Source organism: Rhopalosiphum padi, chromosome 3, assembly GCF_020882245.1.
Source record: "Rhopalosiphum padi isolate XX-2018 chromosome 3, ASM2088224v1, whole genome shotgun sequence".
Classification (NCBI taxonomy): domain Eukaryota; kingdom Metazoa; phylum Arthropoda; class Insecta; order Hemiptera; family Aphididae; genus Rhopalosiphum; species Rhopalosiphum padi.
In genome coordinates, this window is record NC_083599.1 from 43,074,468 (window position 1) to 43,088,419 (window position 13,952).

Here is a 13,952-nt window from a genome sequence, read left to right on the forward strand (position 1 = left end):
AAGTCATACTTTGAACTGCTTGTAAAACACTGTATTCTCAAGTTATTCTCCAACCACTATACATATTTAACTGAGTAAATTCTTTCAGATTGCGGTACAGCAGATCATTCAAGACATGCTGAGACATGAATTACCATTTCTACCACATAAGAAAGTTACAACATCCTATGTTGAAAATGGACTAGAAGATACTGATAATAATATTGGATTTATGCGATGTACGTGTAATGGTAATTAAATGTAACTGATAGCAACATAATTGCAGTATAACAAAAACTTAGTGTCATGAAATCCAGACCATTAGATTAAGTAAATGATTCTTATTTACCATTACTAACTTTCATATATATCATGTAAGCTGATACTTCATAAATACTATAAAACATGTTTTTATATGATTATTTTGACTCGTATTTTAAATTTATATTTTTAACTGCTTATAAAACCTACAATTATCAAGTTAATATCTTGAAACCTGGACCACTATATTAAGAAAATGATTCTAATTTACCATTGTTAATTTGCATACATTTCATTTAAGCTGTTACTTCATAGACACTATAAAACATGTTTTGTATATGATTATTTTGACTCGTATTTTATATTCATATTTTTAACTGCTTATAAAATACTGAATTCTCAAGTTATTCTTTAACAATTATACATTATTAACTTACTACATTTTTTCAGATGGACATGTTTGTCAGATCACTCAAGGCATGCAGAAACATGAATTCACATTTCTACCACTTACGAAGGTATCAACATCCTATGCTGAAAATGGACTAGAAGATACTGCTAATAATATTGGGTTTATGTAATGTGCGTGTAATGGTTATTGAATATAATTGACAGTAAATTAATGGCAGTGAAACAATTGAGATTTGTTAATAATCTGAAATAAATATTAGTAAACACCTTTGACTTGTAATTTTCATTCTTAAGAGTTACCATTAGTAACTTGCATACATTTCGTTTAAGCTGATACTTCTATAACACTATAAAACATGCTTTTTTACGATGACAATTTTGACGAATATTAAAAATTCATTTTTTTAACTGTTTATAAAACAAACAATTTCTCAAGTAAATCTCTTGAAACCTATACCACTATATTAAGAAAATGATTCTAATTATTTATTATTAACTTGCATACATTTCATTTAAGCAGATACTTCATAAACACTATAAAACATGATTTTATATGATAATTTTGACGAATATTAAATATTTATATTTAGAACTGCTTATAAAACAAACAATTCTCAAGTTAATCTCTTGAAAGCTGGACCACTATATTAAGAAAATGATTCTAATTTGTTATTATTAACTTGCATACATTTCATTTAAGCAGATTTTTCATTAAAACTATAAAACATGATTTTATATGATAATTTTGACGAATATTAAATATTTATTTTTTGATCTGCTTATAAAACAAACAATTCTCAAGATAATCTCTTGAAACCTGGACCTCTATATTAAGAAAATGATTCTAATTTATTATTATTAACTTGCATACATCTCATTTAAGCAGATTTTACATAAACACTATAAAACATGATTTTATATGATAAATTTGACGAATATTAAATATTTATTTTTTGATCTGCTTATAAAACAAACAATTCTCAAGTTAATCTCTTGAAACCTGGACCAAAATATTAAGAAAATGATTCTAATTTGTTATAATTAACTTGCATACATCTCATTTAAGCAGATACTTCATTAAAACTTTAAAACATGATTTTATATGATAATCTTGACGAATATTAAATATTTATTTTTTGATCTGCTTATAAAACAAACAATACTCAAGATAATCTCTTGAACCCTGGACCACTATATTAAGAAAATGATTCTAATTTATTATTATTAACTTGCATACATCTCATTTAAGCAGATACTTCATAAACACTAAAAAACATGATTTTATATGATCATTTTGACGAATATCAAAAATTCATGTTTTAAACTGCTTATAAAGCACTGAGTTATCGAGTCATTCTCCAATTATTATATATGTTTAACTGATTAAATTTTTTTAGATGGCAATACAGCAGATGACTCAAGGAATGCTGAGACATTTATTTGTATGCATACAACTTTGGGAAAGTATGAACATTCAATGTTGAAAATTAACTAAAAGTTACTGATTATAAAGAATTTATGCAATGTACGTGTAATGGTTATTAGGTATTTTTGATAGAAAATTAATAGCAATGTATCTAAAAGTTACTCAAATGCTTCCCTGACCATAATATTAAGAAAATGATTCTAATTTGTTATAATTAACTTGCATACATCTCATTTAAGCAGATACTTCATTAAAACTTAAAAACATGATTTTATATGATAATTTTGACGAATATTAAATATTTATGTTTTTAACTGCTTATAAAACCCACAATTCTCAAGTTAATCTCTTGAAACCTACACCACTATATTAAGAAAATGATTCTAATTTTTTATTATTAACTTGCATACATTTCATTTAAGCAGATACTTTATATACTCTATAATACATTATTTTATATGATAATCTTTACCAATATTAAAAATTCAAATTATTATCTGCTTATAAAACACTCAATTCTTAAGTTAGTGTCATGAAATCCAGACCATTATATTAAGTAAATGATTCTTATTTACTATTATTAACTTCTATAGATATTATGTTAGCTGATTCTTCATAAACACTATAAAACATGTTTTTATATGATAAGTTTGAGAAATATTATGAATTCCTATTTTAATCTGCTTATAAAACAGTCAATTATTAAATGTATACACCAACAGAGGGCGTGAGCGTCGCCGTAGTAGGGACGACATCCGTCGGCCGAACCGCCTCAGAAAGAAACTAGATAGTTGTGTGGCGTTCACCGTACTGCTGTGTGTCGTAACGGGTCGTTGTTTTTACTTAGCTTTTGAGTCTACTCGTTATTTATTAATTAAGATTTTTGATATTATAAACGAATTGTTCATATTTTATGCCCGAAGTTAACACAAGTAAGTTTCTTGACCCTTGACTACTAGATCAAGAAAATGATTCTAATTTATAATTTTTAACTTTCACTTTTTTCATTTTACCTGATATTTTTACTTCATAAAAACTATAAAATATGATTTTATAAGTCAATTCTGACCAATAATACAACTTAACATTTTTTCGTATTGAAAAGGAGCGATTTTCAGTTGTTGTACAAATGTATTCTTTAGTTACACTCATAATACATTTGAATTTCTTCTACAAAACATTCTGGTATATTTGTACTATCTTTTATGGCTTATCATAATTATTATTTATTATCATCTGTTATACATGTTTTGCAGTTTTACATTCGTATTTGTATTTAAGTTTCAATTGTAAATTCCTTTCATGTATTTTGTATAAAAATGAAGTTTGTCCGTTAGTTTATGTTTTGATAGTTTCCACTTCTGAATTACTCAGTGTTGTCCACGTACTAGTTGTCATATAAAAATTGTCGTTCTCCTTATGGTATCTAGTAGTGACATTTTATCATCCAACCATTATACATATTTAACTTACTATTTTTTTTTAGATGGCAGTACACCAGATATACTCAGGACATATTGAGACATGAATTACCATTTCTACCACATGGGAAAGTTTCAACATCCTACGTTGAAAATGGACTAGACGATCCTGATAATAATAATAGTTTTATGCAAAGTACGAGTAATGGATATTGAATATAATTGATATTAAATTAATAGTAGTGTAAAAAAAAATCAGTGTCATGAAACCCTGACCATTAGATTGTAAGCAAATGATTCTAATTTTCCATAATTGACATTCAAATATTACATTTAAGCTGAAACTTCATAAACACAATAAAAAATGATTTAATATTCTGAATGTTGACATGATTTTACATGGTAATTTAAACAAATATTACAAAGTCATACTTTGAACTGCTTGTAAAACACTGTATTCTCAAGTTATTCTCCAACCACTATACATATTTAACTGAGTAAATTCTTTCAGATTGCGGTACAGCAGATCATTCAAGACATGCTGAGACATGAATTACCATTTCTACCACATAAGAAAGTTACAACATCCTATGTTGAAAATGGACTAGAAGATACTGATAATAATATTGGATTTATGCGATGTACGTGTAATGGTAATTAAATGTAACTGATAGCAACATAATTGCAGTATAACAAAAACTTAGTGTCATGAAATCCAGACCATTAGATTAAGTAAATGATTCTTATTTACCATTACTAACTTTCATATATATCATGTAAGCTGATACTTCATAAATACTATAAAACATGTTTTTATATGATTATTTTGACTCGTATTTTAAATTTATATTTTTAACTGCTTATAAAACCTACAATTATCAAGTTAATATCTTGAAACCTGGACCACTATATTAAGAAAATGATTCTAATTTACCATTGTTAATTTGCATACATTTCATTTAAGCTGTTACTTCATAGACACTTATAAAACATGTTTTGTATATGATTATTTTGACTCGTATTTTATATTCATATTTTTAACTGCTTATAAAATACTGAATTCTCAAGTTATTCTTTAACAATTATACATTATTAACTTACTACATTTTTTCAGATGGACATGTTTGTCAGATCACTCAAGGCATGCAGAAACATGAATTCACATTTCTACCACTTACGAAGGTATCAACATCCTATGCTGAAAATGGACTAGAAGATACTGCTAATAATATTGGGTTTATGTAATGTGCGTGTAATGGTTATTGAATATAATTGACAGTAAATTAATGGCAGTGAAACAATTGAGAATTTGTTAATAATCTGAAATAAATATAAGTAAACACCTTTGACTTGTAATTTTCATTCTTAAGAGTTACCATTAGTAACTTGCATACATTTCGTTTAAGCTGATACTTCTATAACACTATAAAACATGCTTTTTTACGATGACAATTTTGACGAATATTAAAATATTCATTTTTTTAACTCGTTTATAAAACAAACAATTTCTCAAGTAAATCTCTTGAAACCTATACCACTATATTAAGAAAATGATTCTAATTATTTATTATTAACTTGCATACATTTCATTTAAGCAGATACTTCATAAACACTATAAAACATGATTTTATATGATAATTTTGACGACGAATATTAAATATTTATATTTAGAACTGCTTATAAAAACAAACAATTCTCAAGTTAATCTCTTGAAAGCTGGACCACTATATTAAGAAAATGATTCTAATTTGTTATTATTAACTTGCATACATTTCATTTAAGCAGATTTTTCATTAAAACTATAAAACATGATTTTATATGATAATTTTGACGAATATTAAATATTTATTTTTTGATCTGCTTATAAAACAAACAATTCTCAAGATAATCTCTTGAAACCTGGACCTCTATATTAAGAAAATGATTCTAATTTATTATTATTAACTTGCATACATCTCATTTAAGCAGATTTTACATAAACACTATAAAAACATGATTTTATATGATAAATTTGACGAATATTAAATATTTATTTTTTGATCTGCTTATAAAACAAACAATTTCTCAAGTTAAATCTCTTGAAACCTGGACCAAAATATTAAGAAAATGATTCTAATTTGTTATAATTAACTTGCATACATCTCATTTTAAGCAGATACTTCATTAAAACTTTAAAAACATGATTTTATATGATAGATCTTGACGAATATTAAATATTTATTTTTTGATCTGCTTATAAAACAAACAATACTCAAGATAATCTCTTGAACCCTGGACCACTATATTAAGAAAATGATTCTAATTTATTATTATTAACTTGCATACATCTCATTTAAGCAGATACTTCATAAACACTAAAAAAACATGATTTTATATGATCATTTTGACGAATATCAAAATTCATGTTTTAAACTGCTTATAAAGCACTGAGTTTATCGAGTCATTCTCCAATTATTATATATGTTTTAACTGATTAAATTTTTTTTAGATGGCAATACAGCAGATGACTCAAGGAATGCTGAGACATTTATTCTGTATGCATAACAACTTTGGGAAAGTATGAACATTCAATGTTGAAAATTAACTAAAAGTTACTGATTATAAAGAATTTATGCAATTGTACGTGTAATGGTTATTAGCGTATTTTTGATAGAAAATTAATAGCAATGTATCTAAAAGTTACTCAAATGCTTCCCTGACCATAATATTAAGAAAATGATTCTAATTTGTTATAATTAACTTGCATACTAATCCTCATTTAAGCAGATACTTCATTAAAACTTAAAAGACATGATTTTATACTGATAATTTTTGACGAATATTAAATATTCTATGTTTTTAACTCTGCTTATCTAAAACCCACAATTCTCAAGTTAATCTCTTGAAACCTACACCACTATATTAAGAAAAATGATTTCTAATTTTTTTATTATTAACTTGCATACATTTCATTTAAGCAGATACTTTATATACTCTATAATACATTATTTTATATGATAATCTTTACCAATATTAAAAATTCAAATTATTATCTGCTTATAAAACACTCAATTCTTAAGTTAGTGTCATGAAATCCAGACCATTATATTAAGTAAATGATTCTTATTTACTATTATTAACTTCTATAGATATTATGTTAGCTGATTCTTCATAAACACTATAAAACATGTTTTTATATGATAAGTTTGAGAAATATTATGAATTCCTATTTTAATCTCCAACAGAGGGCGTGAGCGTCGCCGTAGTAGGGACGACATCCGTCGGCCGAACCGCCTCAGAAAGAAACTAGATAGTTGTGTGGCGTTCACCGTACTGCTGTGTGTCGTAACGGGTCGTTGTTTTTACTTAGCTTTTGAGTCTACTCGTTATTTATTAATTAAGATTTTTGATATTATAAACGAATTGTTCATATTTTATGCCCGAAGTTAACACAAGTAAGTTTCTTGACCCTTGACTACTAGATCAAGAAAATGATTCTAATTTATAATTTTTAACTTTCACTTTTTTCATTTTACCTGATATTTTTACTTCATAAAAACTATAAAATATGATTTTATAAGTCAATTCTGACCAATAATACAACTTAACATTTTTTCGTATTGAAAAGGAGCGATTTTCAGTTGTTGTACAAATGTATTCTTTAGTTACACTCATAATACATTTGAATTTCTTCTACAAAACATTCTGGTATATTTGTACTATCTTTTATGGCTTATCATAATTATTATTTATTATCATCTGTTATACATGTTTTGCAGTTTTACATTCGTATTTGTATTTAAGTTTCAATTGTAAATTCCTTTCATGTATTTTGTATAAAAATGAAGTTTGTCCGTTAGTTTATGTTTTGATAGTTTCCACTTCTGAATTACTCAGTGTTGTCCACGTACTAGTTGTCATATAAAAATTGTCGTTCTCCTTATGGTATCTAGTAGTGACATTTTATCATCCAACCATTATACATATTTAACTTACTATTTTTTTTTAGATGGCAGTACACCAGATATACTCAGGACATATTGAGACATGAATTACCATTTCTACCACATGGGAAAGTTTCAACATCCTACGTTGAAAATGGACTAGACGATCCTGATAATAATAATAGTTTTATGCAAAGTACGAGTAATGGATATTGAATATAATTGATATTAAATTAATAGTAGTGTAAAAAAAAATCAGTGTCATGAAACCCTGACCATTAGATTGTAAGCAAATGATTCTAATTTTCCATAATTGACATTCAAATATTACATTTAAGCTGAAACTTCATAAACACAATAAAAAATGATTTAATATTCTGAATGTTGACATGATTTTACATGGTAATTTAAACAAATATTACAAAGTCATACTTTGAACTGCTTGTAAAACACTGTATTCTCAAGTTATTCTCCAACCACTATACATATTTAACTGAGTAAATTCTTTCAGATTGCGGTACAGCAGATCATTCAAGACATGCTGAGACATGAATTACCATTTCTACCACATAAGAAAGTTACAACATCCTATGTTGAAAATGGACTAGAAGATACTGATAATAATATTGGATTTATGCGATGTACGTGTAATGGTAATTAAATGTAACTGATAGCAACATAATTGCAGTATAACAAAAACTTAGTGTCATGAAATCCAGACCATTAGATTAAGTAAATGATTCTTATTTACCATTACTAACTTTCATATATATCATGTAAGCTGATACTTCATAAATACTATAAAACATGTTTTTATATGATTATTTTGACTCGTATTTTAAATTTATATTTTTAACTGCTTATAAAACCTACAATTATCAAGTTAATATCTTGAAACCTGGACCACTATATTAAGAAAATGATTCTAATTTACCATTGTTAATTTGCATACATTTCATTTAAGCTGTTACTTCATAGACACTATAAAACATGTTTTGTATATGATTATTTTGACTCGTATTTTATATTCATATTTTTAACTGCTTATAAAATACTGAATTCTCAAGTTATTCTTTAACAATTATACATTATTAACTTACTACATTTTTTCAGATGGACATGTTTGTCAGATCACTCAAGGCATGCAGAAACATGAATTCACATTTCTACCACTTACGAAGGTATCAACATCCTATGCTGAAAATGGACTAGAAGATACTGCTAATAATATTGGGTTTATGTAATGTGCGTGTAATGGTTATTGAATATAATTGACAGTAAATTAATGGCAGTGAAACAATTGAGATTTGTTAATAATCTGAAATAAATATTAGTAAACACCTTTGACTTGTAATTTTCATTCTTAAGAGTTACCATTAGTAACTTGCATACATTTCGTTTAAGCTGATACTTCTATAACACTATAAAACATGCTTTTTTACGATGACAATTTTGACGAATATTAAAAATTCATTTTTTTAACTGTTTATAAAACAAACAATTTCTCAAGTTAATCTCTTGAAACCTGGACCAAAATATTAAGAAAATGATTCTAATTTGTTATAATTAACTTGCATACATCTCATTTAAGCAGATACTTCATTAAAACTTTAAAACATGATTTTATATGATAATCTTGACGAATATTAAATATTTATTTTTTGATCTGCTTATAAAACAAACAATACTCAAGATAATCTCTTGAACCCTGGACCACTATATTAAGAAAATGATTCTAATTTATTATTATTAACTTGCATACATCTCATTTAAGCAGATACTTCATAAACACTAAAAAACATGATTTTATATGATCATTTTGACGAATATCAAAAATTCATGTTTTAAACTGCTTATAAAGCACTGAGTTATCGAGTCATTCTCCAATTATTATATATGTTTAACTGATTAAATTTTTTTAGATGGCAATACAGCAGATGACTCAAGGAATGCTGAGACATTTATTTGTATGCATACAACTTTGGGAAAGTATGAACATTCAATGTTGAAAATTAACTAAAAGTTACTGATTATAAAGAATTTATGCAATGTACGTGTAATGGTTATTAGGTATTTTTGATAGAAAATTAATAGCAATGTATCTAAAAGTTACTCAAATGCTTCCCTGACCATAATATTAAGAAAATGATTCTAATTTGTTATAATTAACTTGCATACATCTCATTTAAGCAGATACTTCATTAAAACTTAAAAACATGATTTTATATGATAATTTTGACGAATATTAAATATTTATGTTTTTAACTGCTTATAAAACCCACAATTCTCAAGTTAATCTCTTGAAACCTACACCACTATATTAAGAAAATGATTCTAATTTTTTATTATTAACTTGCATACATTTCATTTAAGCAGATACTTTATATACTCTATAATACATTATTTTATATGATAATCTTTACCAATATTAAAAATTCAAATTATTATCTGCTTATAAAACACTCAATTCTTAAGTTAGTGTCATGAAATCCAGACCATTATATTAAGTAAATGATTCTTATTTACTATTATTAACTTCTATAGATATTATGTTAGCTGATTCTTCATAAACACTATAAAACATGTTTTTATATGATAAGTTTGAGAAATATTATGAATTCCTATTTTAATCTGCTTATAAAACAGTCAATTATTAAATGTATACACCAACAGAGGGCGTGAGCGTCGCCGTAGTAGGGACGACATCCGTCGGCCGAACCGCCTCAGAAAGAAACTAGATAGTTGTGTGGCGTTCACCGTACTGCTGTGTGTCGTAACGGGTCGTTGTTTTTACTTAGCTTTTGAGTCTACTCGTTATTTATTAATTAAGATTTTTGATATTATAAACGAATTGTTCATATTTTATGCCCGAAGTTAACACAAGTAAGTTTCTTGACCCTTGACTACTAGATCAAGAAAATGATTCTAATTTATAATTTTTAACTTTCACTTTTTTCATTTTACCTGATATTTTTACTTCATAAAAACTATAAAATATGATTTTATAAGTCAATTCTGACCAATAATACAACTTAACATTTTTTCGTATTGAAAAGGAGCGATTTTCAGTTGTTGTACAAATGTATTCTTTAGTTACACTCATAATACATTTGAATTTCTTCTACAAAACATTCTGGTATATTTGTACTATCTTTTATGGCTTATCATAATTATTATTTATTATCATCTGTTATACATGTTTTGCAGTTTTACATTCGTATTTGTATTTAAGTTTCAATTGTAAATTCCTTTCATGTATTTTGTATAAAAATGAAGTTTGTCCGTTAGTTTATGTTTTGATAGTTTCCACTTCTGAATTACTCAGTGTTGTCCACGTACTAGTTGTCATATAAAAATTGTCGTTCTCCTTATGGTATCTAGTAGTGACATTTTATCATCCAACCATTATACATATTTAACTTACTATTTTTTTTTAGATGGCAGTACACCAGATATACTCAGGACATATTGAGACATGAATTACCATTTCTACCACATGGGAAAGTTTCAACATCCTACGTTGAAAATGGACTAGACGATCCTGATAATAATAATAGTTTTATGCAAAGTACGAGTAATGGATATTGAATATAATTGATATTAAATTAATAGTAGTGTAAAAAAAAATCAGTGTCATGAAACCCTGACCATTAGATTGTAAGCAAATGATTCTAATTTTCCATAATTGACATTCAAATATTACATTTAAGCTGAAACTTCATAAACACAATAAAAAATGATTTAATATTCTGAATGTTGACATGATTTTACATGGTAATTTAAACAAATATTACAAAGTCATACTTTGAACTGCTTGTAAAACACTGTATTCTCAAGTTATTCTCCAACCACTATACATATTTAACTGAGTAAATTCTTTCAGATTGCGGTACAGCAGATCATTCAAGACATGCTGAGACATGAATTACCATTTCTACCACATAAGAAAGTTACAACATCCTATGTTGAAAATGGACTAGAAGATACTGATAATAATATTGGATTTATGCGTTGTACGTGTAATGGTAATTAAATGTAACTGATAGCAACATAATTGCAGTATAACAAAAACTTAGTGTCATGAAATCCAGACCATTAGATTAAGTAAATGATTCTTATTTACCATTACTAACTTTCATATATATCATGTAAGCTGATACTTCATAAATACTATAAAACATGTTTTTATATGATTATTTTGACTCGTATTTTAAATTTATATTTTTAACTGCTTATAAAACCTACAATTATCAAGTTAATATCTTGAAACCTGGACCACTATATTAAGAAAATGATTCTAATTTACCATTGTTAATTTGCATACATTTCATTTAAGCTGTTACTTCATAGACACTATAAAACATGTTTTGTATATGATTATTTTGACTCGTATTTTATATTCATATTTTTAACTGCTTATAAAATACTGAATTTTCAAGTTATTCTTTAACAATTATACATTATTAACTTACTACATTTTTTCAGATGGACATGTTTGTCAGATCACTCAAGGCATGCAGAAACATGAATTCACATTTCTACCACTTACGAAGGTATCAACATCCTATGCTGAAAATGGACTAGAAGATACTGCTAATAATATTGGGTTTATGTAATGTGCGTGTAATGGTTATTGAATATAATTGACAGTAAATTAATGGCAGTGAAACAATTGAGATTTGTTAATAATCTGAAATAAATATTAGTAAACACCTTTGACTTGTAATTTTCATTCTTAAGAGTTACCATTAGTAACTTGTATACATTTCGTTTAAGCTGATACTTCAATAACACTATAAAACATGCTTTTTTACGATGACAATTTTGACGAATATTAAAAATTCATTTTTTTAACTGTTTATAAAACAAACAATTTCTCAAGTAAATCTCTTGAAACCTATACCACTATATTAAGAAAATGATTCTAATTATTTATTATTAACTTGCATACATTTCATTTAAGCAGATACTTCATAAACACTATAAAACATGATGTTATATGATAATTTTGACGAATATTAAATATTTATTTTTTGATCTGCTTATAAAACAAACAATTCTCAAGTTAATCTCTTGAAACCTGGACCAAAATATTAAGAAAATGATTCTAATTTGTTATAATTAACTTGCATACATCTCATTTAAGCAGATACTTCATTAAAACTTTAAAACATGATTTTATATGATAATCTTGACGAATATTAAATATTTATTTTTTGATCTGCTTATAAAACAAACAATTCTCAAGATAATCTCTTGAACCCTGGACCACTATATTAAGAAAATGATTCTAATTTATTATTATTAACTTGCATACATCTCATTTAAGCAGATACTTCATTAAAACTTTAAAACATGATTTTATATGATAATCTTGACGAATATTAAATATTTATTTTTTGATCTGCTTATAAAACAAACAATACTCAAGATAATCTCTTGAACCCTGGACCACTATATTAAGAAAATGATTCTAATTTATTATTATTAACTTGCATACATCTCATTTAAGCAGATACTTCATAAACACTAAAAAACATGATTTTATATGATCATTTTGACGAATATCAAAAATTCATGTTTTAAACTGCTTATAAAGCACTGAGTTATCGAGTCATTCTCCAATTATTATATATGTTTAACTGATTAAATTTTTTTAGATGGCAATACAGCAGATGACTCAAGGAATGCTGAGACATTTATTTGTATGCATACAACTTTGGGAAAGTATGAACATTCAATGTTGAAAATTAACTAAAAGTTACTGATTATAAAGAATTTATGCAATGTACGTGTAATGGTTATTAGGTATTTTTGATAGAAAATTAATAGCAATGTATCTAAAAGTTACTCAAATGCTTCCCTGACCATAATATTAAGAAAATGATTCTAATTTGTTATAATTAACTTGCATACATCTCATTTAAGCAGATACTTCATTAAAACTTAAAAACATGATTTTATATGATAATTTTGACGAATATTAAATATTTATGTTTTTAACTGCTTATAAAACCCACAATTCTCAAGTTAATCTCTTGAAACCTACACCACTATATTAAGAAAATGATTCTAATTTTTTATTATTAACTTGCATACATCTCATTTAAGCAGATTTTTCATAAACACTATAAAACATGATTTTATATGATAATCTTTACCAATATTAAAAATTCAAATTATTATCTGCTTATAAAACACTCAATTCTTAAGTTAGTGTCATGAAATCCAGACCATTATATTAAGTAAATGATTCTTATTTACTATTATTAACTTCTATAGATATTATGTTAGCTGATTCTTCATAAACACTATAAAACATGTTTTTATATGATAAGTTTGAGAAATATTATGAATTCCTATTTTAATCTGCTTATAAAACAGTCAATTATTAAATGTCATCTTTTATGGCTTATCATAATTATTATTTATTATCATCTGTTATACATGTTTTGCAGTTTTACATTCGTATTTGTATTTAAGTTTCAATTGTAAATTCCTTTCATGTATTTTGTATAAAAATGAAGTTTG

The 13,952-nt window shown here is 25.9% G+C and overlaps 1 long non-coding RNA gene across 3 annotated transcripts in view; it reads left to right on the forward strand.

The window, feature by feature from the left end:
* The window catches only part of LOC132924669 (uncharacterized), a 113,580-nt gene extending 100,357 nt beyond the window's left edge, over positions 1 to 13,223 (forward strand). For 2 of the 3 annotated variants that reach the window (XR_009661364.1, XR_009661365.1), the window contains exons 5-7: positions 2,049 to 2,196; positions 9,344 to 9,491; positions 13,082 to 13,223. This is a non-coding gene — a long non-coding RNA (uncharacterized LOC132924669). The remainder of the gene's footprint in view (positions 1 to 2,048; positions 2,197 to 9,343; positions 9,492 to 13,081) is intronic. The other variant, XR_009661366.1, reaches the window with a different exon arrangement.
* The last annotated feature ends 729 nt before the right edge of the window (positions 13,224 to 13,952 follow it).